The 24,246-nt window shown below is 47.3% G+C and overlaps 1 protein-coding gene across 8 annotated transcripts in view; it reads right to left on the reverse strand.

Annotated features, from left to right (window-relative positions):
• The window catches only part of MTSS1 (MTSS I-BAR domain containing 1), a 246,656-nt gene that overhangs the window by 187,394 nt on the left and 35,016 nt on the right, over positions 1–24,246 (reverse strand). The gene's annotated exons all lie outside the window — the stretch shown is intronic.

The raw sequence follows: 24,246 nt of genomic DNA on the forward strand, positions 1-24,246 counted from the left end.
CAAAGCTTTATTAGTCTTTTCAGACCACTTTAAGGCTTTGCAAGTTTCTATTGAATTTCCGAGGTCTGAGTGAATACAGCAGTCCACCGTTCTGGTACACGGCACCTGTACAGCGGTTTAACTGCCGTCACTGAACCATAGAAACAATCATGTCAACGCGGGTCCTCAAAGACAAGATGGATATTCCAGCCCTTGCAAGAAAACCTAATATATAAAAGAACTTAGCCAGGATTGGACAAATCCCACAGGACCAGCAACCAATCCATCTGAAAATAGACATTGTACCGTTACCATTTATGAGCCTCAACACTAAAACCACGTGGTTAGAAGTAGAACTATAGGAGTACAACTATAGGCAAAAGGTTAGTTATTTTTAATTTGGATAGAGTAAGGGACCCCTGCCAAGTGTTTATTTTTGTTGCCATCTGTGTCCCATTGTGATGATTTCCCCTCACTTCCCATATCCCAACAGGAAGTACGAGGAAGTACGAGGAATCCCCAGATCACCAGAACTTGTGTCCCCATTGGAAGGTTTCCCCTCGTTTACTTTTCTGGGTAAAACCCAAAAATTTGGGGTTTCTTTTACTTTCAATGATGATGGTAACCGGGACAAATAAAGAGGGGAAATCTCAACAGGGGCACAGGCAATAAAAACAGACAAGTGTTCTGATCCATCCCCACTCTATCCACAAAAAAAAAAAAAAAAAGAAGTTTTGCCTTACTTTAACCCCTTCAACTCTGGAAGATTTACCCCCCTTCACAACCAGGCTATTTTTTTGCGATACAGCACTGCGTTATTTTAACTGACAATTGCACGGTCGTGCGACGCTGTACCCAAATAAAATGTACCGTATATACTAGAGTATAAGCCGACCGGCATATAAGCCGAGACACCTAATTTTACCACAAAAAACTGGGAAAACTTATTGACTCGAGTATAAGCCGAGGGTGTCCATGTGCATGCCTCCCTGTGTCCATGTGCATGCCTCCCTGTGTCCATGTGCATGCCTCACTGGGCCCATGTGCATGCCTCCCTGGGCCCATGACTAGACTTACGTTTAGCATGGGAGTACCGGGTCCCCAAAGTTACTGGAGAAATTGCCGTTTAACATGGGAGTCTATGGAAGGGGTGCCCAACTTTGAAAAATCGGTGCTCCCCGGCCGTAGCTCCCCCAGACAACAAACGTTGCACACGTGTAGAGGAAAAGTAGGGCTATATGTGTGCCACGTTTGGAGTCCAGGGGACCTACGGGTCCCCAAAGTCCGGGAGATCAGACGGAAAAAGGTGACTCGAGTATAAGCCGAGGGAGGTGTTTTCAGCACCAAAAAATGTGCTGAAAAACTCAGCTTATCCTCGAGTATATACGGTATGTTCTTTTTTCCCCACATATAGAACATTCTTCTGGTGGTATTTGATCACCTCTGATTGCCTCTTGAGGGGGAAGGGGGCAAGCAGGCAAGTCAGAACACTCTCTACTTTGCATATAGAGAAAGGAGCTGTGTGTTAGTGGGCATCCTGACACTCCTGCTCGCCCCCTCAAGAGGCTTTCTCCACACCAGGGAGAAAGCCTCACATTACTGTGTGGAGTTACAGACAGAAGAACAGGAAGTGAGGATTTCTCAGAAGAAATAAGGACATTTAAAAGCAAAATGGAAGGATGAGGTAAGTGAAGGAGGACTGCACTAAGGTAAAGGAAGCTATTTAGGGGGGGGGGAATAAAAAATTCCTTTACAACCCTTTTAATGAACAGGATACGATTTTGATCCAACTTTGAGAGATAGTCCCACTTGTCCTTTGACCAATAAAAACAATCCCGGTGTGACATACTGTATATATTCGAGTATAAGCCGAGTTTTTCAGCACATTTTTTTTGCTGAAAAAGCCCCCCTCGGCTTATACTAGAGTCTCCCTGCCTCACTGTGCCCATCTGCAGCCTCATGCACCTGATCTCCCAGCGCCGTGACGTGCAGTCTAGTTGGCGGCCACCCAGTGTAACAAAGCCCCGCCTTCTCCTCGTCTGTGACAGGCGGAACACTGAACACCGATTCACTAATGGGAAACTGCATCAGTGTTCCTTCATGGACGAGGAGGCGGCGGCAGGGCTTTGTTACACTGGACAGCCGCCGACTAGACTGCATGTCACAGTGCTGGGAGATCAGGTAAATGGGGCACGGCGAGCGTGGCAAATGGGGCACGGCGAGCGTGGCAAATGGGGCACGGCGAGCGTGGCAAATGGGGCACGGCGAGGGCCGCAAATGGGCACGGCGAGGGCCGCAAATGGGGCACGGCGAGGGCCGCAAATGGGGCACAGCGAGGGCCGCAAATGGGCATTGCTGATCCTCTTTTTCCCACTTACAGTAGGCTTATGCTCGAGTCAATACGTTTTCCCAGTTTTTTGTGGTAAAATTAGGTGCCTAGTCTTCTATTCGGGTCGGCTTGTACTCGCGTATATACTGTAAATTCCTTTTCCTGCCGCTGTAATCCATGTTGGATCTCACAAGTCGGATAGTTAGAATGGTGATCCAACTTTGATACGACTTCACTGATATTCAATGGGCTGAAAATCGGACCAAAGTAGTGCAGGAACCTTTTCCTAAGCCACAGCCTTGTCTCCTTCCAGCAGCTACAGAGAAGGACCCTTGCTTTCTGTGTGGAAGCAGTAGTCTCTCCGCAGAGCTCTTACACTGAGAAAACAACAAAATTCATGCAAGAACCCGCATGACTCCTGTATTTTGACAAAATATTTGAGCCTGGAGCTCACAAAAGCTGCATTTTATAGAACAGGGGAACTGTATGATGATTTTAGTCAACAATAAAAAATGTCAGTGTCAGAAGTTCTGCTTTGAAGGGAACAAACTTGCTTTGACATTTCAGTTTAGAAAAACACGCCACACTTCTGCCAATGGCAATACATGACTTCAGAGCGTTATCTGCGACTGTCCAGACTCCTCTATTTACGACCAAGAAAAGCAAAAAACATCAACCAGGCCAACCAGCCCATTTGGGGATTCAGCAAAGAGCAAATCCCAGCTGACATTTTTTTGTAATGCATACCAAGCACCCTGGCAGTTCTGGATAATACTGGTGTTTTAGCATTAAATATAGAAGGCCCAGCCAGTCAGTTGACATTTTCTGGCTAAATGTCACACACAAACAGTAATTATATTGGAAAAACACTTAACACGGGCCCTGCAAAAACCTTCTGACATTTTGCTGCCAACTGCATGTGTGTGTTTATAACGTATATACAGTATATACAGCACCGCCATATCATGACCTGCTAACAGGCTGGATGATGAGTAATTACCACTTGGGTCTGCTCGCAAACATTGGTTCTCTGTCTGTTACTTTACTATGGCCCGCTGCACACTGTGCTCCCTACAGTAAACACAGCAGACATGGGAGAGTGAGAGGGGAAAAAAGAAAATGCGCAGGAGGAACAAAGAAAGAAAGAAAGCACATAAGAACGAACAAGGCATGCAAGACAGGCAAGTAAAGAAAAATAGCACAACAAAAGAGAAAAAGGAGAGCAGGGAAGAGGGGGTTTGGGAAGAGAGTGGGCATGCAAAAGGGGGTAAAGAAAGATATTGCACAAGAAGGGGTATATATATATATATATATATATATATATATATATATATATATATAAATAAAAAAAAAGGAACGGAGCACGAGGGGGGGGGGGGAGAAGGAACGGAGCACGAGGGGGGGGGGGGAGAAGGAACGGAGAACAAGCAAGAGGGGGGGGGGGGAGAAGGAACAAGCAAGAGGGGGGGGGGGGGAGAAGGAACAAGCAAGAGGGGGGAGAAGAGAGAAGGAACGAGAACGAGGGGGGAGAAGAGAGAAGGAACGAGAACGAGGGGGGAGAAGAGAGAAGGAACGAGAACGAGGGGGGAGAAGAGAGAAGGAACGAGAACGAGGGGGGAGAAGAGAGAAGGAACGAGAACGAGGGGGGAGAGGAGAGAAGGAACGAGAACGAGGGGGGAGAAGAGAGAAGGAACGAGAACGAGGGGGGAGAAGAGAGAAGGAACGAGAACGAGGGGGGAGAAGAGAGAAGGAACGAGAACGAGGGGGGAGAAGAGAGAAGGAACGAGAACGAGGGGGGAGAAGAGAGAAGGAACGAGAACGAGGGGGGAGAAGAGAGAAGGAACGAGAACGAGGGGGGAGAAGAGAGAAGGAACGAGAACGAGGGGGGAGAAGAGAGAAGGAACGAGAACGAGGGGGGAGAAGAGAGAAGGAACGAGAACGAGGGGGGAGAAGAGAGAAGGAACGAGAACGAGGGGGGAGAAGAGAGAAGGAACGAGAACGAGGGGGGAGAAGAGAGAAGGAACGAGAACGAGGGGGGAGAAGAGAGAAGGAACGAGAACGAGGGGGGAGAAGAGAGAAGGAACGAGAACGAGGGGGGAGAAGAGAGAAGGAACGAGAACGAGGGGGGAGAGAGAGAAGGAACGAGAACGAGGGGGGAGAGAGAGAAGGAACGAGAACGAGGGGGGAGAGAGAGAAGGAACGAGAACGAGGGGGGAGAGAGAGAAGGAACGAGAACGAGGGGGGAGAGAGAGAAGGAACGAGAACGAGGGGGGAGAGAGAGAAGGAACGAGAACGAGGGGGGAGAGAGAGAAGGAACGAGAACGAGGGGGGAGAGAGAGAAGGAACGAGAACGAGGGGGGAGAGAGAGAAGGAACGAGAACGAGGGGGGAGAGAGAGAAGGAACGAGAACGAGGGGGGGAGAGAGAGAAGGAACGAGAACGAGGGGGGAGAGAGAGAAGGAACGAGAACGAGGGGGGAGAGAGAGAAGGAACGAGAACGAGGGGGGAGAGAGAGAAGGAACGAGAACGAGGGGGGAGAGAGAGAAGGAACGAGAACGAGGGGGGAGAGAGAGAAGGAACGAGAACGAGGGGGGAGAGAGAGAAGGAACGAGAACGAGGGGGGAGAGAGAGAAGGAACGAGAACGAGGGGGGAGAGAGAGAAGGAACGAGAACGAGGGGGTAGAGAGAGAAGGAACGAGAACGAGGGGGGAGAGAGAGAAGGAACGAGAACGAGGGGGGAGAGAGAGAAGGAACGAGAACGAGGGGGGAGAGAGAGAAGGAACGAGAACGAGGGGGGAGAGAGAGAAGGAACGAGAACGAGGGGGGAGAGAGAGAAGGAACGAGAACGAGGGGGTAGAGAGAGAAGGAACGAGAACGAGGGGGTAGAGAGAGAAGGAACGAGAACGAGGGGGTAGAGAGAGAAGGAACGAGAACGAGGGGGTAGAGAGAGAAGGAACGAGAACGAGGGGGTAGAGAGAGAAGGAACGAGAACGAGGGGGTAGAGAGAGAAGGAACGAGAACGAGGGGGGAGAGAGAGAAGGAACGAGAACGAGGGGGGAGAGAGAGAAGGAACGAGAACGAGGGGGGAGAGAGAGAAGGAACGAGAACGAGGGGGGAGAGAGAAGGAACGAGAACGAGGGGGGAGAGAGAAGGAACGAGAACGAGGGGGGAGAGAGAGAAGGAACGAGAACGAGGGGGGAGAGAGAGAAGGAACGAGAACGAGGGGGGAGAGAGAGAAGGAACGAGAACGAGGGGGGAGAGAGAAGGAACGAGAACGAGGGGGGAGAGAGAAGGAACGAGAACGAGGGGGGAGAGAGAAGGAACGAGAACGAGGGGGGAGAGAGAAGGAACGAGAACGAGGGGGGAGAGAGAAGGAACGAGAACGAGGGGGGAGAGAGAAGGAACGAGCACGAGGGGGGAGAGAGAAGGAACGAGCACGAGGGGGGAGAGAGAAGGAACGAGCACGAGGGGGGAGAGAGAAGGAACGAGCACGAGGGGGGAGAGAGAAGGAACGAGAACGAGCAGGAGGGGGGAGAGAAGGAACGAGCACGAGGGGGGAGAGAGAAGGAACGAGCACGAGGGGGGAAAGAGAAGGAACGAGAACGAGCAGGGAGAGAGAAGGAACGAGAACGAGCACGAGGGGGGAGAGAGAAGGAACGAGAACGAGCAGGAGGGGGGAGAGAGAAGGAACGAGAACGAGCAGGAGGGGGGAGAGAGAAGGAACGAGAACGAGCAGGAGGGGGGAGAGAGAAGGAACGAGAACGAGCAGGAGGGGGGAGAGAGAAGGAACGAGAACGAGCAGGAGGGGGGAGAGAGAAGGAACGAGAACGAGCAGGAGGGGGGGAGAGAGAAGGAACGAGAACGAGCAGGAGGGGGGGAGAGAGAAGGAACGAGAACGAGCAGGAGGGGGGGAGAGAGAAGGAACGAGAACGAGCAGGAGGGGGGAGAGAGAAGGAACGAGAACGAGCAGGAGGGGGGAGAGAGAAGGAACGAGAACGAGCAGGAGGGGGGAGAGAGAAGGAACGAGAACGAGCAGGAGGGGGGAGAGAGAAGGAACGAGAACGAGCAGGAGGGGGGAGAGAGAAGGAACGAGAACGAGCAGGAGGGGGGAGAGAAGGAACAAGAACGAGCAGGAGGGGGGAGAGAAGGAACGAGAACGAGCAGGAGGGGGAGAGAGAAGGAACGAGAACGAGCGGGGAGAAGGAACAAGAACGAGCGGGGAGAAGGAACAAGAACGAGCAAGAGGGGGGAGAGAAGGAACGAGAACGAGCAAGAGGGGGGGGGGAGAAGGAACGAGAAAGGGCAAGAGGGGGGGAGAGAAGGAACGAGAACAAGCAAGAAGGGGTAGAGAAAGAACAAAAGGTGACAAAGAGAAGAGGAAGAAGAAAAAAAAGAAGGAGAAGGGAGGTAACAGTGAAGAGAATAAAGGGGTAAGAAAACAAAAGGGGACAGGAAGATGACAGAACACAGAAGACAATAGCGCTATACAAACCAGTAACTACAGGATGATCCTTTAATCGCCTCTCTTATGTAAATTAGCAGTCTACAAAGCCCCGTTGTGTCTAATAAACTGGAAGCACAATTTTGAAGGTAGGCTGCTGCAAGTGCCTAAATAATAGATACTGTTGGAGCACCTAAACCCGGACTTCTCTACTACACAAATGACTTCTCCATTGGGGAACGCGGAGCTCCAACCCACCACTTTCACGCATTTTACTATTGGTCCCTCAAAGTCAGGGATCCTCAAACTACGGCCCTCCAGCTGTTGTAGCACTACACATCCCATGAGGCATTGTAACACACTGACATTCACAGACATGACTAGGCATGATGGGAATTGTAGTTCCTGAACAACTGGAGGGCCCGTAGTTCGAAGACCCATGCTCAAAGCGATGGCTAGCTGCAATGACCAGCGGTAAAACACAGAACATAGGCTTGTCCTATTCCATTAAGGATAACAATTTAATTACAGAGCACCTTAGTATTTCATGCCCCCTGGATGGTCCAGCTGGCGTATAAAAGGGGTTTATTTGAAGAATATGGTCACCCGTTTATGCCAAGTCATACTGACATTTAAGGCCCTATGCCAGTGATGGTGAACCTTGGCACCCCAGAGGTTTTATAACTACATTTCCCATGATGCTCATGCACTCTGTAGTGTAGTTGAGAATCATGGGAAATATAGTTCGAAAACATCTGGGGTGCCAAGGTTCGCCATCACTGCCCTATGCATTCCGTGACAAATGCTTATAATCAAGACCTGCGTTCCAGACATTCATCCCTGAAAGGCGAAGGTCTTAAATGGGAATACCACTCAGAACGGCATCTAGCTGCAACTTGCCATAGACTGACAGGCTGCAGGCAGCAGGGCTGGATGGGATGCAAAATAAAATATTTATTTAAAGCGGTGTTCCAGCTCAATTATTATTTTTTATTTTTAAGTCAGCAGCTATAAACACTGTAGCTGCTGACTTTTAACCACTTTTTTCTACTTTGGGTGTTTTTCAGATTTGGTGTTTACAAGACTAAAACAGTTTTTTTTGCTAGAAAATTACTTAAAACCCACAAACATTATATATATATTTTTCTAATACCATAGAGAATAAAATGGCGATCATTGCAATACTTTTTGTCACACCATATTAGCGCAGCGGTCCTACAAGCACACTTTTTTTGGAAAAAAAATCACTTTTTTTAAATTAAAAAATAAGACAGCAATAAATTTGGCCCAATTTTTTTATATATTGTGAAAGATAATGTTACGCCGAGTAAAATGATACCCGACATGTCACGCTTACAAATTGCGCCCGCTCGTGGCATGGCGTCAAACTTTTACTCTTAAAAATCTCGATAGGCGACGTTTAAAAAATTCTATAGGTTGCATTTTTTGAGTTACAGAGGAGGTCTAGGGCTAGAATTATTGCTCTCGCTCTAACGATCGCGGCGATACCTCACTTGTGTGGTTTGAACACCGTTTTCATATGCGGGCACTACTCACGTATGCGTTCGCTTCTGCGCGCGAGCTCGTCGGGACGGGGCGCTTTAAAAAATGTTTCGTTTTTTTTTTTATTATTTTTTACACTGGAAAATAAATAAATAAATAAATGATCACTTTTATTCCTATTACAAGGAATGTAAACATCCCTTGTAATAGAAACAAGCATGACAGGTCCTCTTAAATATGAGATCTGGGGTCAAAAAGACCTCACATCTCATATTTAGACTAAAATGCAAAAAAAAAAAATTGAAATTGTCATTTTTTCAAATGACAAAAAAAAAAAAAATGTTTCTTTAAGACGCTGGGCGGGACTGACGTTTTGACGTCACTTCCGCCCAGCAGAGTTATGGGGACGGGTGGGGGCGATTTTTCCCTCACTCGCTTCCCCAATCAGCAGCCGAGCACACCCGATCTCCTCCGCCGCTACCGACGGCTCCGGTAAGCGGCGGAGGGCGCGGGAGGAGCCCTCTCCCGATAACGGCGATCTTGCGGCGAATCCGCCGCGGAGACCGCCGCTATCGTTAACAGAACCGCTCACACTAAAGATGGATACCTCGGTTGAGGCCGATCCGTCCATTGGATCGGGTGCCGGCGTCGCCATTCGTACCAAGGAAAACAGGCAGTGGAGCCTTGCGGATTCATTACCCGTTTCCTACTGCGCATGCGCGATTGTGGCAGCCGGCAAGCGGTTAAAATACGGGATTTGTCTGTTCTTTTACTGGATGACAGGGTCTCTTTAAAGTCATTTGTATGTGTTTAAATGAACTAGTGAAGATTTGAGTCGGGTTTAAGGCCACGGCCTGTTGGAATTTGGGCTTAGAAGCCTTTGTTCTTGGAGAGACATCTGCCTGTCCTTGGCCAAACTAATAGCCCAGTGTTTTTCTTTGAACCCATTTTCGTACATCTGGCTCATTGTCATGTTTGAACAATGGTAGATGTATTAAAAAAAAATATGAATGGAAGGAAGGCCATGTCATCTATTGCCTAGGAAAGAAGTTTAAATAAACAACCCGAGGGATGGCGTGAAGGACAGAAGAGGTTGGAGGTCGGATGACAGGAGCCTTAGCACAACACGGGTGACCTCCCTGACCTGCACACAATAACATTGCCACCTAATTGCCTCGGTTCCTTGCAGACTGGACTTTCCGATTCCAAAGGGAAGAGGAGAAGTGTGGTGGTCTCGACTTCAAAGAGCCTCCCGCACCCCGTAAACAACATGTGTTTATAGTAAAGTTTATGCTGTGGATCTGCTTTACAGGCTTGTACTTATTTAGCTGCATTAACTCTGAAATTATAATCCATCCCTTTTTGGTTTTGTAGTTTCTCAGCGTTCCTTTGCCAAAATCCAGTCTTTGCTTTTTTTACTTCCGACATAGCATTGGGACAATTAAAGCGGAGGTCCACCCTAAAAAAAAAATTGCATAAAAATGGCTCCTAAAAATGTGATATTTTTATTTTTTAGAGCATAGGTGTCAAACACAAGGCCCTCCAGGCGCACCTCTCCTGCAGCTACAGGAGGGCTCCAGGCCTCCTCTGGTCCTACTCCAGGCCCCTACTTTCTGCTTTTAACCGCTTCCATACCGGGCTTTTATACACACCTCCATACCGGGCCTATTCTGGCACTTCTCTCCTACATGTACAAATCATCATTTTTTTGCTAGAAAATTACGCAGAACCCCCAAACATTATATATGTTTTTTTTAGCAGACAGGGAATAAAACGACGGTCATTGAAACGTTTTATCTTGCACGGTATTTGCGCAATCATTTTTAAAATGCCTTTTTTTTGGAAAAAAAATGTTTCATGAATTAACAAAATAAACAATAAATAAACAAAATAACAAAAAACAGTAAAGTTAGCCCAATTTTTTTGTAAAATATGAAAGATGATGTTACACCGAGTAAATAGATACCTAACATGTCACGCTTTAAAATTGCGCACACTCATGGAATGGCGCCAAACTTCGGTACTTAAAAATCTCCATAGGCAACGCTTTGAAATTTTTTACAGGTTACCAGTTTAGATTTACAGAGGAGATCTAGTGCTAGAATTGTTGCTGGCACTCTAACGCACGCGGCGATACCTCACATATGTGGTTTAAACGGCGTTTACATATGTCGGCGGGACTTGCGTGTGCGTTCGCTTCTGCGCGCGAGCTACTGGGGACAGGGGCTTTAAAAAAAAATTTTTTTTTTTTTTTTTTTTTTTTTTTTTACATAATTTATTTTTTTACACTTTTTTTTTGATTTTATTTTTTTTATTATCACTTTTATTCCTATTACAAGGAATGTAAACATCCCTTGTAATAGGAATGTGTGTGACAGGTACTCTTTATGGAGAGATGCGGGGTCAATAAGACACCACATCTCTCCTCCAGGCTGAAAAGCATGAAAAAAATTCACCAATCTCATGATCAGTGTTGCTTAGCAGCCGCAATTGCGGCTTTGTTTATTTACGGGGACCCGGGCGTGACTTCATCACATCGCGCCCGGGTCCTCCGACGGTCATAGAGATGACTGGTGACCATCTGGTCACCAGTCATCTCTATGCTTCCTGCCAGCGCCGGACGATTCATTCTCTGGGCCCCCGATGGCACGGGAGAGCCCGGAGAAGCACCGGATGGCGGCGGGAGGGGGGGGGGGATGTCCCCTCCCGCCGCCTGTAAGAACGATCTAGCGGCGGAACCACCGCTATGATCTTTCTTACCTTGTGCAGAATCGCCGGCAGAAGAGAAGGATATCTGAATGATGCCTCTAGCTGCAGGCATCATTCAGATATCCACCGCAAAGCCCAGGACGTCATATGACGTCCACCCAGATCGTTAGAGGTCCTTTGTGGACGTCATTTTACAATGGGCTGGTATGGATGTGGTTAAGCAATGCATCCAGCTTCTTCCCAGCAGCAGCATAAGGAAAGGAGGGTGCACTGTGATGTAAGGGAGAGTGGGGGACTCAACTTCTGATGGTGGGGTGGCTCTTGTCATTTAATGTAAGGGGAGGGGATGCGCTGGACATCTAATCTTACAGATACAACCGGCCCGTTCGAGGGCAATCGTAATGCTGATGCGGCCCACCATGAGATTGAGTTTGACACCCCTGCTATAGAGTGTCACTTGACTAATCTGTCTGCTGGGGCTGGCAATTCTATATGATGGCACCCAGCAGCAGTCTCAGGGCTTTGGATATCTACACAAGGAAGGCTTTTACAGACAGATAACAAAATATGCTTAATATGAATTTCAAGTATAGCCATTTTTTCATTGTTATATGGGTCCAGCTTGGATCAATGTAAGTATGCATGTGCCATTCCCATGGAAACCCCTTGGAAGCTGCAAATCACTGTAATAGACACCACTAGCTAGCTTCTGGGTCCAGTGCTGGGCGGCTGCCCCACCAACACAGGAGGTCTCTTGCTTAGCATTGGCACCGTTCAGAGAACACCTCAGTGAATGCAAAGCATTATCTGATTGCATAAAGTAGAGAGGTGGCGTGGGGATGCCACAATCGCCACCTTGTCCATTCAAAGAACATTTTTCATTTATTTTGAAAAGGGAAAGTTTAAATGGTGCCCATGCTGAACGGAACACCCCCTGTGTAGCCTCTCGACGTGGGACCTAAAAGCTAGTAGAGATCACTGTAGTAGTCATGCCTACTACAGTGATTTCCAGCTTCCACAGGGATCACACAGGTACAGCACATACATAGGTTGGTTAAAGATCATGGTCTTCAACCGCATGGAAGAAAACCATCGGGCCTTCAGAAAAAAAAACTTAAGGCCCACCTCTTCTGAAGACACAGGACGGCACTGGATGCAAAAAGCGCCTTGAAGCGATTTAGTTTGCATATGTAGCGCTATACAAGTTACTCACGCAATGTAAAACTAGAGGTCGACCGATATGGGTTTTTCTCTGGCCGATGCCAATATTTAGATATCAGGGCGGCCGATGGCCGATATATGATGCCGATGGCCGATATATGATGCCGATTTTTGCGGCCGATATGTTAGGCCGATTTCTATTTATTTTTTGGTGCCACTGGATAGCACTAATTGGCACTGGAAGACGGCACTAGCAGAAGGCACTGAAAGATGGTACTAGCAGATGCCACTAATTGGCACTGGCAGGTGGCACTAACAGGTGACACTGGCAAGTGGCACTGGCAAGTGGCACTGATTGGCATGTGGCACTGGCAAGTGGCACTAACAGGTGGCACTGGCAAGTGGCACTGGTTGGCACTGACTGGCAGGTGGCACTAATTGGCACTGGATGGCAATAGTTAGCACTGGCAGATGGCACTGGTTGGCATTGGCAGGTGGCACTGGTGGCTTTAGTTGGCACTGGTAGGTGGCACTGGATGGCACTGGCAGATGGCACTGGATGGAAGGTGGCACTGGTATTGGCACTGGCAGATGGCACTGGATGACAAGTGGCACTAATTGGCAGAGGCAGGTGGCACTGGTGCAAAAAAAAAAAATGGTGTCCCCCCCCCCCCCCTCCGTACAGACCCCCTCTCCCTCCAGTATAGACACCCCCCCTCCTCAGTACAGACCCCCCCCTGCCCCCGTAGTACAGACACCAGAGAGCGGTGTGTGTCCCACGAGCGTGGGCCCCTCCTCCTCTGTGGGTGTAAACAGACAGGAGGGCCGCCGCTCTGGGTGTACCAAGATGGCCGCGGCTCCGGAGCTAGGCCGAAGCCGCGGCCTTTCCCAATGCTGTGACCGCGGCGGCAATCCGCGGATTACCGCCACGGTCACAGCATCAGGAAAGGCCGCGGCTTCGGCCTAGCTCCGGAGCCGTGGCACTGCTAGCGGCCATGTTAAATATCGGCCTAATTTGGATAAAAATCGGCCTGCCGATATATCGGTCGACCTCTATGTAAAACTGCCATACCTAAACTTCAGCTTTAAATGCACATCATTTTAGTAGAAATTAATGGTCTGGCCACAGCGTCTCCGACAACCTTCACTTGCCAGAGATAAGTGTCTGCTCAGCAGATACTAAAAGAAAGGCCTTACCATACACAGCATGTGGAAGATGTGTCCGCTACAAGAATTTTATCTACAGACTCATAAAGCAGGCCAAGCAGAACATTCGTTCAGCAACAAAATGTGTACACAACGCCCCCAACAAGTATGCTGTTATGGCTGCAGGGAAATTTGAATTTTCTTCTGGCAGTTTTTCGGAGATCGTAACCGGCTGTATATTCAAATCCCAGAAGCAGGCACTGTTGTAAAACTCTTATAAAATCCAATGTTATTGACAGAGATCATGCGTCTCCAAAATCCTACATCAAGTTTGATATAGATTTTAGGAAATATAGCAATCAAGTTGCAAAGGTAAACAGGATTACCTTGTTACAGAAAAAGTATGGCAGATAAGGAAAGTTCCTGAATTAAAATGGGGTTCCACCCGCGATTTTTTTTTTTTAAAGTCAGCAGTTCCAAACACTGTAGCTGCTGACTTTTAATAAAGGACACTTACCTGTCCTAGACGCCCGTGATGTCAACCCCCTGAGGCCGATCCCTCAATCGCAGCAGGTCCCGGCGCCGCCATCTTCACTAAGGGAAACAGGAAGTGGAGCCTTGCGGCTTCACTGCCCGTTTCCTAGTGCGCATGCGCGAGTCTCGTGGCGCTTTGTGAATGGGCAGCTGCTCTCTGGGATACACACAGTTCTCAGAAGGCAGCGCCCCCCACTGACCAGAAGACAACGTGAGGAGGATGAGGAAGAAAACCTGCCGTGGACTAGGAAGAGGTAGATTAGGAATATCCGCATAGCAACCAGAATTTCTGGAAGTAAAACATTTTTTTTTATCAATTTTTTTTTGCATTTTGGTGCAATTTTTGGGGTGGACCTCCACTTTAAAGTGTTACTAAACCCATGAATCTGCATTCCCTATATCTGGTCTCCCACAGTACACAGAACATGGAAATGCAATTATTTTTGTATAAACTGCTACACTAGCAACACTTAAAGGGGTGGTTCACCCTAAAAATTACTTTTTTTTATTAGACTGGCCCCCCACATTACAATACGATTAAGGCTATTATTTTTTTTTGATGCTGTACATACCTTTGTACAGCATATTCACCCGTGGCTTCGGGGTTGCGAGTCCCGCGGGAGTGGGCGTTCCTAACATGTCTGTGATTGACATTTTGACCAAAAACGAGCTCCCCTCCCGTCGCGCAAGCCGCGTCACGATTGGCGAAAGGAGCCGAACGGCGATGCGCATGCGCAGTATAGCGCCGACTCGCCGTTCGGCTCCTTTCGCCAACCGTGACGCGGCTTACGCGACGGGGGGGGAGCTCGTTTTTGGTCAAAATGTCAATCACAGACATGTTAGGAACGCCCACTCCCGCGGGACTCGCAACCCCGAAGCAACGGGTGAATATGCTGTACTAAGGTATGTACAGCATCAAAAAAATAAAATAAATAATAGCCTTAATTGTATTGTAATGTGGGGGGCCAGTGTAATAAAAAAAAAAAAGTAGTTTTTAGGGTGAACCACCCCTTTAACATTGTATTCCGACGACAGAGAAAGCTCCCCGGCTGTCAGAATACTATTCCACAGTGGGGAAGATTACCACATCCACCTCAAATGTGTGGATGGGGGATTTAGCTCGTTTTTTTCCATTCAACCTGCTGGTTGAAAGAAAATAAAATGAATCATGTATGGCCAGCTTAGCCTTGGACACATTATCAAGTCTTTATTGCTGTGCCCCTGCTGGGGGGACTGACCATTCTATTCTGCTTGATGACATATCACAGAGAGAGAACGTGATGGGAAATCCAAAATGGTAAGAGTTATGAAAGCAAGAGGTAAACATCTCCCAATAGAGACCAATGTTCTGCTGACAACCATCTACAATACTCACAGTAGGTGATTCCTACTGTGTCTGAGCAGGTTTGACCCCCAAAGTCAAGTTTGGTTAAATAGTGTAATCGCTCCATACTGTGTTTGGGAAAGTTTCAGCGAACTGTGCCTTGGCTTGCTTGAAGAGGTAGTCTTGGGCAAGGATGAGCTCCGGCGTGTTTGCACAGCCCACGTGCAGAGAGCGCCAGGAAGTCGGCACTGCGCTAATCACAGGCAGCGAGACATTCCCCGATCTCTGCAGCCACGCATCGGGACAATGTCTCGCTGCTTGTGATTAGCGCTGTGCAGACTTCCTGGCGGGCTCTGCACGTGGGGTGTGCGAACACGCCGGAGCGCATCCTTAGTCTTGGGCATGTTTGGTTGGATTTGAGTATGGGAATATCTGGGTCTGTGGCAGCAGTGATGACATAAACATACTCAAGCCCAGCTCAATGCCAGTAATCGAGTGGGTAGGATTATATATGGGCAAGATAACAGGCAACCGTACCTACAGGGCCAGGCTCCGCAATGCACCCCCTCCCTGCCAACCAAACCACCCCCCCCCCCCCAATCAACGGAGAATGGTAACCAGGGCGTCAAATATTTTTTTTACTTTATTACTTTTTTTATTTTTATTTATTTGTAGCTTGTCGTTTACTTTTTTTTTGTATACTTTTCTTTTTTTATTATTATTTTTCTTATTCTTTACTTTTTAATTTTATTAATTTAATTATTATTTCTTATTTTTTTTCACCTAACTTTATTGCTATCACACAGGAGAAAACAATTACCTGTGTGATAGCAATTGGAGGTGACAGGTTCTCTTTATTGACCCTGTCACCTCCATAACAGGAGTCCTAGCACTGCGCTAGAACTCCTGTCACAGCTGAGATGGGAAGAGCACAGCTCACCCCTCTAACTGTGTACATTGGGGGGAGGGACAGGAGACAGACTTGGCGGCTAGGGGGAGAACGGAGAGAGAGGTATGTTGGGGGGGAGGGGAGGACGGACGGCAGCACACATTTTACAAGTGATTTCAGCGATCCCACTGGTCCCTGCTGTCTTCTGGGACTGGAAGTGGCGTAGACACCCGTGGGTGGCTCGGGTATCTATGCCCAAAAGTGGGAGCAAAATACCAGTATTAAGACCGGTATCTGCTACCCCCCTCCCCCCTGAAAGGTGCCAAAATGTGACACCGAAGGGGGGGGGGGGACAAGAAAAGCGGAAGTTCCATTTTTGGTCTGTACTTACCCATACCTGATTGGTCATGTATATGAGGTGATTGGGAGGAGCAGGAGAATATAATGCTAGGTAGCAGTGGTTTATGTCCACTTGCAGAGAAGAAATCATTAGAATAAAGTGCCTCCATCTAGCTCTATTTTTCGGGGTAGTACTTTTGTTGTTCTTTGACGGGGGTCTAAACCTGGTGTTATTGGTAAAACCTTGGGGACCCATCTTAGGTATGGCGTCCTCTAGTTGCTTTGGTTCAATAATTCATAGTGACCAGGTAATGGAAAGCCCGGTGGGTGTTTAAGGTCAGCTAGGTTAGCCCCCAAGGCGGTGTTTGGGGGCTGGGGTCATAACTTAGCCCAACTGGTGCCACAGACACAGTTTTAGATATATGGTAGTGTCAAGGACCTGTAACCATTGTTACCTGGATTGATATGTTTATTGTTGTTTTGTAATTTATAGGCTTAGGTTTAACAATTTAACTCCAATTACTTTTTCCTAGGGGTTACACCATGTTTCCCCGAAAATAAGACCTAGCGTTATTTTCCAGGACGGCTGTAATATAAGCCCTACCTGAAAATAAGCCCTAGTTTAAAAATGCTTGTACAATCCTATAATCCACTCTATTACAGAATGTACAATGTGAGTGTTTTTGTAATATAAGCCGACCTCCCGCTGCTCTCCTCCTCTTCTTCTTTCAGCTGTCAGCAAGGGATCTCGCCCCCCTGCAGTGCTCGGAGCAGGGAAGAGAGCTCCGGCGGGTCACGGAAGCTATAACGAAGGTACAGTGAGGAAAATAAGTATTTAAACACCCTGCTATTTTGCAAGTTCTCCCACTTGGAAATCATGGAGGGGTCTGAAATTGTCATCGTAGGTGCATGTCCACTGTGAGAGACATAATCAAAAAAAAAATTCCAGAAATCACAATTTATGATTTTTTTTGATTATGTCTCTCACAGTGGACATGCACCTACGATAACAATTTCAGACCCCTCCATTATTTCCAAGTGGGAGAACTTGCAAAATATTGCAGGGTGTTCAAATACTTATTTTCCTCGATGTATGTGGCACAATTTTATTACAGAAGCACACACATTGTACATTATATACTGTATTTATCGGCGTATACCGCGCACTATTTTGCCCTGAAAATCAGGGCAAAATCGTGGGTGCGCGGTATACGCCGATACCCGCTTTCCCGCGCTGAATTTGAATACTGCGCCGGCATATACCGAGCGCAGTACACTCGTGTATCTTCGGGCAGTTTCGGCGCCTCTCGCGCTGACGTCCTGGACGTACAGGACATCACCACGAGAGTAGCCGAGCCTGCCCGACGATACACGAGTGTACTGCGCTCGGTATATGTCGGCGCAGTATTCAAACTCAGCGCGGGAAACGAGCGGGAAGGACGCCGCAGAAGGACGCCGGACCCGACAAAGAGGACACCCGAAGCCGCAGACGGACCAGACGAGGCCGCCGATGGACGCCGCGGAAGACACCAAATCTAAGTACAAAAAAACATTTTTTCACAGGAATCCGGGTCAAGTTTAGGGGTGTGCGCTATACCCTGATAAATACGGTAATACTGTAAGAGTGGATTATAGGATTTTACAAGCATTTTAACTGGGTTCACACTGAGTATTCCCGACGGGAGAAAAAACATCACATTCTCAGACCTACCCCGAAAATTAGCCCTACTGCTTATCTTCGAGATTGTCACCAGAACAGGAATAGAGGGGAAATCTTCCAATGCCCACACTAGTTCTGATCACAACCAGAATGTCCCTCCCTTCGGAAGGGTTTCCTTTTGCTTCTTGTTTTGGGTAAGGGACAAGTGGTGAAGGGAAGTCTACCAATGGGACACCAATGGCCAAAAATCGGAAAGGGGTTATAACCCTTGCTTATTCCATCTAAAATACACAAAAAACAGAAGTCTGTACGGAGGTCAACTTTTATACATCCCATGAAACATGCTACACCCAGCAAGGCCTTAGGCTCGGTTCACACTGCCGGGATTTGGGATCTGACTTGTGAGACCAATTCACAAGACATGTGAAATCCTATTTTAGTCAATGAGAGCTGTCTTAAATTAGCACTACTGAAGTTTCCTGTACTACTTTAGGTCGACTTCTATCCGACTTGTATCTACTATCTCATCGACTATAATGGTAGTTGCCTCCAAGTCGGATTATTATATTGTTGGAACTGGTCATGTGATTACATTAAAAGGCAGAACCCCTTAAACGCTCTGTGGGCACGTGCACTGCTATTGCCTATTTAAATATTTACAGAACAGAAGCGAGTATGGATCTGCAATAAAGTTTGCTTAAATCCTTGCAATGTATACACACGTCGGACCTAGAGGGACTGTTAGTTCTCAACAAAATCTGAGTTTTTCTGTCACAGTTGGGCACATCTAATGCTGGAGAGCCTTTGCTGCTTATGTATACGTCACGTGTATGACATATACAATACAAAGGATAGGATAACACAATTCGAAGGCAGACAGGAGGACTTCACCCCCTCTGGTTTCAAGTACGTAAATCACATAGACACATGTTTTGGCAGCCTGAGCCTTTGTATATGGCCCACACCTGCACTGTGTTATACACATTGTAATTATCATTGCGCACATAGAGGTAGGGGGCCATTGTACTCCGATGTCCCTCATCTGGAACCTCTATGCCTCTGCTCTTCAATTTAAGAGCACAGACTTCTCTCGCTCACAAAAGTGGGGATGGGCAGCATTTATCAACAGCTGTGCAAGAGTGAAAATTACACAGAACAGTGGAAAAAATGGCTCAAAAATGTTACCAGCTAAAGTGGGGGGGGGGGGGGGGCGCGCGTTTAGTTTATTTAGCCTACCTACCAAAAGGTTCATAGATACTAAAATTAAAAAAAAAGGGGAGGCGCTCTACCCTACCCAACAAAGGATTCTAAAGTGGTCATAGATAATAATAAAAAAAAAATAATAATAATAATAATAATAATAATAATAATAACAATAGAAAAAAAATAAAATAAACATACCTACCAAAAGGGTCCTCAAGTGTTCATAGATACAAAAACAAAAAATAAAAAGGAAGTTCTCTACCTGCCAAAGGGGTCTTAGGCTGCATTCACACCTGAACGCAGCGTATTTTACCGCGATTTGCAGCGTCAAATTGCGGCGTTTTGTCCCGCGATAAAACGCAGCGTTTTTTAAGCCTAACATACACCGGAGGGGTGATTACATTCTCGGCTATGCCGAACGCCGCCTAAAAAAAAAAAAAAAGAAAAGAAAAAAAAAGAAAAAAGGGTCCGGGACTTGTTTTGAGCTTCAGGCGTACGGCGTTTCAGTGTTCAGCATGGAGATGTGAACCATCTCCATAGCCGACAATGTTAAAATCACCCCTCCAGCGTATTTCAGGCTGGAATAGCGTCGCGCTACAGGCGACAAAACGCCTAGGTGTGAATGGAGCCTTCAAGTGCGCATAGATAAAATAAAAGTAAAAACAATTTTCTACCTACTAAAAAGGTTCCTAAAGAGGGCATAGATACAAAAAAAAAAAAATATTATAATAATCTAGGATTTTAAAGAGCTCACAGACAAAAAAAAGAAATACAAAAGTAAAAGAAAGGTTCTCTACCTACCAAGGGTCCTACAACAAACAAAAAGGAAGTTCTTCACCTGACAAAGGGCCCTAAAAGGCACATTGATAAGAAAATAATAATAATAATAATAATAATAATAATAATAATAAATCAAGAAGAAAATAAAAAAAGGACCTACCAAAAAGGTCCTAAAGTGATACAAAAAATAAACTAAAAACGAGGTACTCTATTTACCAAAAGGGTCCTAAAGAGATCTACAAGCAAGGCTTAGCGTAAAAGATGACATTTTCTGTGTGGGCGTTCTTCCATTTATCAGGGGAAATCACAAATATCTGAAGTCTGGATATTGCAGAGCCCTATACTGATACATCACCTGAGGGGGGAATTTAATTGGGCTGAAATCGCCATGGAAACCTCCTAGGCCGAGGCCTTGCTCACCAAGAAGCCCCTAGACTATTTCATAAGTGAACCATTGCATCAAATATTAACGACTATCAATGGACGGGAGATAAACATAATCGATGGCCGCTATAACAGTTAACTCTGACAGTTTTCCCAATATAGTGTACTGTATTGGTTAAAAAAAATAAAATAAATAGACGACTTGTGGACCCACCAACAACAAACAACCCATAAAAGTACAAAATACACATGAAATTCTCTCAGCGAGTTCAGTTTGAATGCCAAGTCCAGGGTTGCCCATCATCCGCAGATTATTATTTTTTTAATTCACAGTATACATACCCGAAATCCCGCGGTCTTATGACCAATCATGTGACATCACAGGTCCTTCCTCTTATCTGACATTGATGGGCAGCGACTAGGGTTGCCACCTCATCCCTTTAAAAAGCAACACATCTGAATTACACAGGTTCTGTGGCTGATTAAGGTGGTAATTAAACTCACTTGGTGCCTTATCTGCATTAAATTAGCCTCAGAATCTGTGTAATTCAGATGTGTTCCTTTTTAAAGGGATGAGGTGGCAACCCTAGCAGCGACGGCATGCCGTTTCTGCACTAATAGGCACTCATGTAATGGACATATGAACACCGGTCTAGGCTGCAGTACTGTGACCCTAAGTTGGTGTGGTGCCTTTGTCACCCTGGGCTCACAGAAAGTGGATTGAATGACACGGGTGTCATTCAACCTGGACAAGAAAAACTTTCTGCGGGGAGTATTGCAGTGAAAGCGACATTCTGTACAACCAGCCTGCCCATAGATGGATCAAAATTCGTCCAGTCCCTGCAGAACCGGTCAAATGTCAATCCATCTTTGGCTGGCTTTAGGCTTAAAAGCCAATCATCATAATATTAACCCATCACTGCTTGCCTGACGTGGACACTTGCTGCTGGGGGTCTTCTTAGTATCCAAAAGAGGCGTGACATCAGCGCCAAAGGACCGACCAGCGCAGTGCATCTGCAGCGCTCAGTTTACAATGGCCTGAACTCGGAAACTGTGCTGGTTAGGGACCAGGAAGCCGGACACAGGTGGGTGTAAATACTTCATGAGGTAAGGAAAAAAAAAAAAAAAAAAACTACCATTACTAGTGATGCACATGGTTTTCAGCGTTGTGCCAACAGGAAAACGTGATTTTACCGCGTTTATAGTGCATTTTTATAAGTCATGTGACTCAAAAAATGCATCGAAAACGCAACATAGGTGCATTTTTCATGCATTCTTACTGCGTTTTCAATGAATTTAGATGGAGAGGTGCGTTTTTTTGGCAAATATGCACCAAAAATGCAGCAAGCAGGATTTTTAAACACCACTTCGAAATGTGCCAATAAATGCATATTCATTTAAATTCATAATATTAATTAAAAAGTCAAATACAATACAATAATTTATAAAAATATATATTTTCAGTTAAAGCTGAGTTTCACCCAAAGTGGAACTTCGGCTCATTGGATTACCCCCCCCCCCCCCTCCGGTGCCACTATTGGCACCTTTCGTGGGGGAGGGGGGGCACAGGATACCCGACTTTGACAGATATCCTTTGCCACTTACAGGAGTCCGGGCCGCGGCCCGTGATGTCAGCGCCACCGGGCCAGTAGGAGAGAGGAGCGGGCCTCGCGCATGCACAGTAGGGCTCCCGGCGTGAAGTCAAAAGGCTACACTGCCGGGAACCCTTCTCCGCAATGGCGGCAGCAGCACCCGACAGCTAATGGAAACATCAGCCGCAGGGCGAACACCGCTGGACTCCAAGACAGGCAAGTGTCCATTTATTATTATAATTTTTTTGGACGGAACACCGCTTTAAAGTGCATCCTCAATGTTCGGTTCCAACATTTTGTTTCCGATGCACCACTAGTACAAATGCGTCACCAGCTAATAAAAAAATAAATAAAAAGAAAAACGTGCAAAATTAATCGGGGGGAGAGGGGGGGGGGAGAGACTTTAAAGTGGAACTAAAGGCACTATTACTTTTTCTTCAACAGTTCCTGTCCCTTGCCAGCACCGGCATCTTCTCCTGACCAGTCTTCAGCCATCTTCATTAACCGGCATGGGGTGGCATCACTCCCGTGCATGTCCAGGAGGCCATCATTCAGCACGTAGACTCCATGCCGGAGACGAAAGCTGAGCTGTGCATGCGCAGCTCAGAATACATCATTGGAGAAGACAGCAAGCAAGTGCATTTTATGGCAGAAGAGACACTGCATTAAAAAGCTTGCCTGTTTCACGGTTTGCGACAGCTGAATTTTAGTTCCACTGTCAGCCAACTCAGGATGTCAGCAAAATATGACAGTTTACATCTCATCAAAACAATCGCCACGGTTTTCATTGTGCACCCTTGGCAGAAAAAAAAAACTGGGAACAAGAGGCAACACAGATACAAGAATGTTGTGCTGAACTAAATCAGCAAAGGTTTAGTTGACACCTATAGGCGCGACCAAGCGCGAGTGCATTTCCCACTTTGTGTGTAGGGCAGCTCATTCATTTCAAAGGCAAAAAAGAAGTTCCAGACTCTTTATCCATAGACATGCCGCACTAAACGGGATGGCGCTGCGGCACCATGTGGTTTGTCGTATGTCAGCAAATGCGTGGGGGTGCCATCAACAAATTTTGGCACCGATGCCCGTCTGCTAAATGGCAGAGTGCTGCTAAAACGCAAATGTCTGAACCTAGCAGAATAACAGTTAACCTCTTGCCGCCCACATAACGCATATGTGCCACGGCAAAGGGGGCGGGCTTTAACGTCCACACGCAGCACATATGCCTCAATGGACGGCCAAGGTTTCTGTGCTGAGCGTGTGCTCACCGCATGCTCCCAGCACAGAGACGGAACTGTCAAAACAGCTCACAGTTTATTTGTTGGCACTATATAAATCCTGTATAACCGCGGTCTCCAAACTGCGGCCCTTTGCTTACCTTTTTCCGGCTCTTGCGGCATTTCTGCCACTAACAATGGGACACGATTCCTTCCACTGACAGCGACGAAGGGGAACTATCCCTTCCACCGACGAGGGGGAACTATCCCTTCCACCGACGAGGGGGAACTATCCCTTCCACCGACGAGGGGGAACTATCCCTTCCACCGACGAGGGGGAACTATCCCTTCCACCGACGAAGGGGAACTATCCCTTCCACCGACGAAGGGGAACTATCCCTTCCACCGACGAAGGGGAACTATCCCTTCCACCGACGAAGGGGAACTATCCCTTCCACCGACGAAGGGGAACTATCCCTTCCACCGACGAAGGGGAACTATCCCTTCCACCGACGAAGGGGAACTATCCCTTCCACCGACGAAGGGGAACTATCCCTTCCACCGACGAAGGGGAACTATCCCTTCCACCGACGAAGGGGAACTATCCCTTCCACCGACGAAGGGGAACTATCCCTTCCACCGACGAAGGGGAACTATCCCTTCCACCGACGAAGGGGAACTATCCCTTCCACCGACGAAGGGGAACTATCCCTTCCACCGACGAAGGGGAACTATCCCTTCCACCGACGAAGGGGAACTATCCCTTCCACCGACGAAGGGGAACTATCCCTTCCACCGACGATGGGGAACTATCCCTTCCACCGACGATGGGGAACTATCCCTTCCACCGACGATGGGAAACTATCCCTTCCACCGACGATGGGAAACTATCCCTTCCACCGACGATGGGAAACTATCCCTTCCACCGACGATGGGAAACTATCCCTTCCACCGACGATGGGAAACTATCCCTTCCACCGACGATGGGAAACTATCCCTTCCACCGACGATGGGAAACTATCCCTTCCACCGACGATGGGAAACTATCCCTTCCACCGAC

The sequence above is a fragment of the Rana temporaria genome, chromosome 5 (genome assembly GCF_905171775.1).
Source record: "Rana temporaria chromosome 5, aRanTem1.1, whole genome shotgun sequence".
Taxonomy (NCBI): domain Eukaryota; kingdom Metazoa; phylum Chordata; class Amphibia; order Anura; family Ranidae; genus Rana; species Rana temporaria.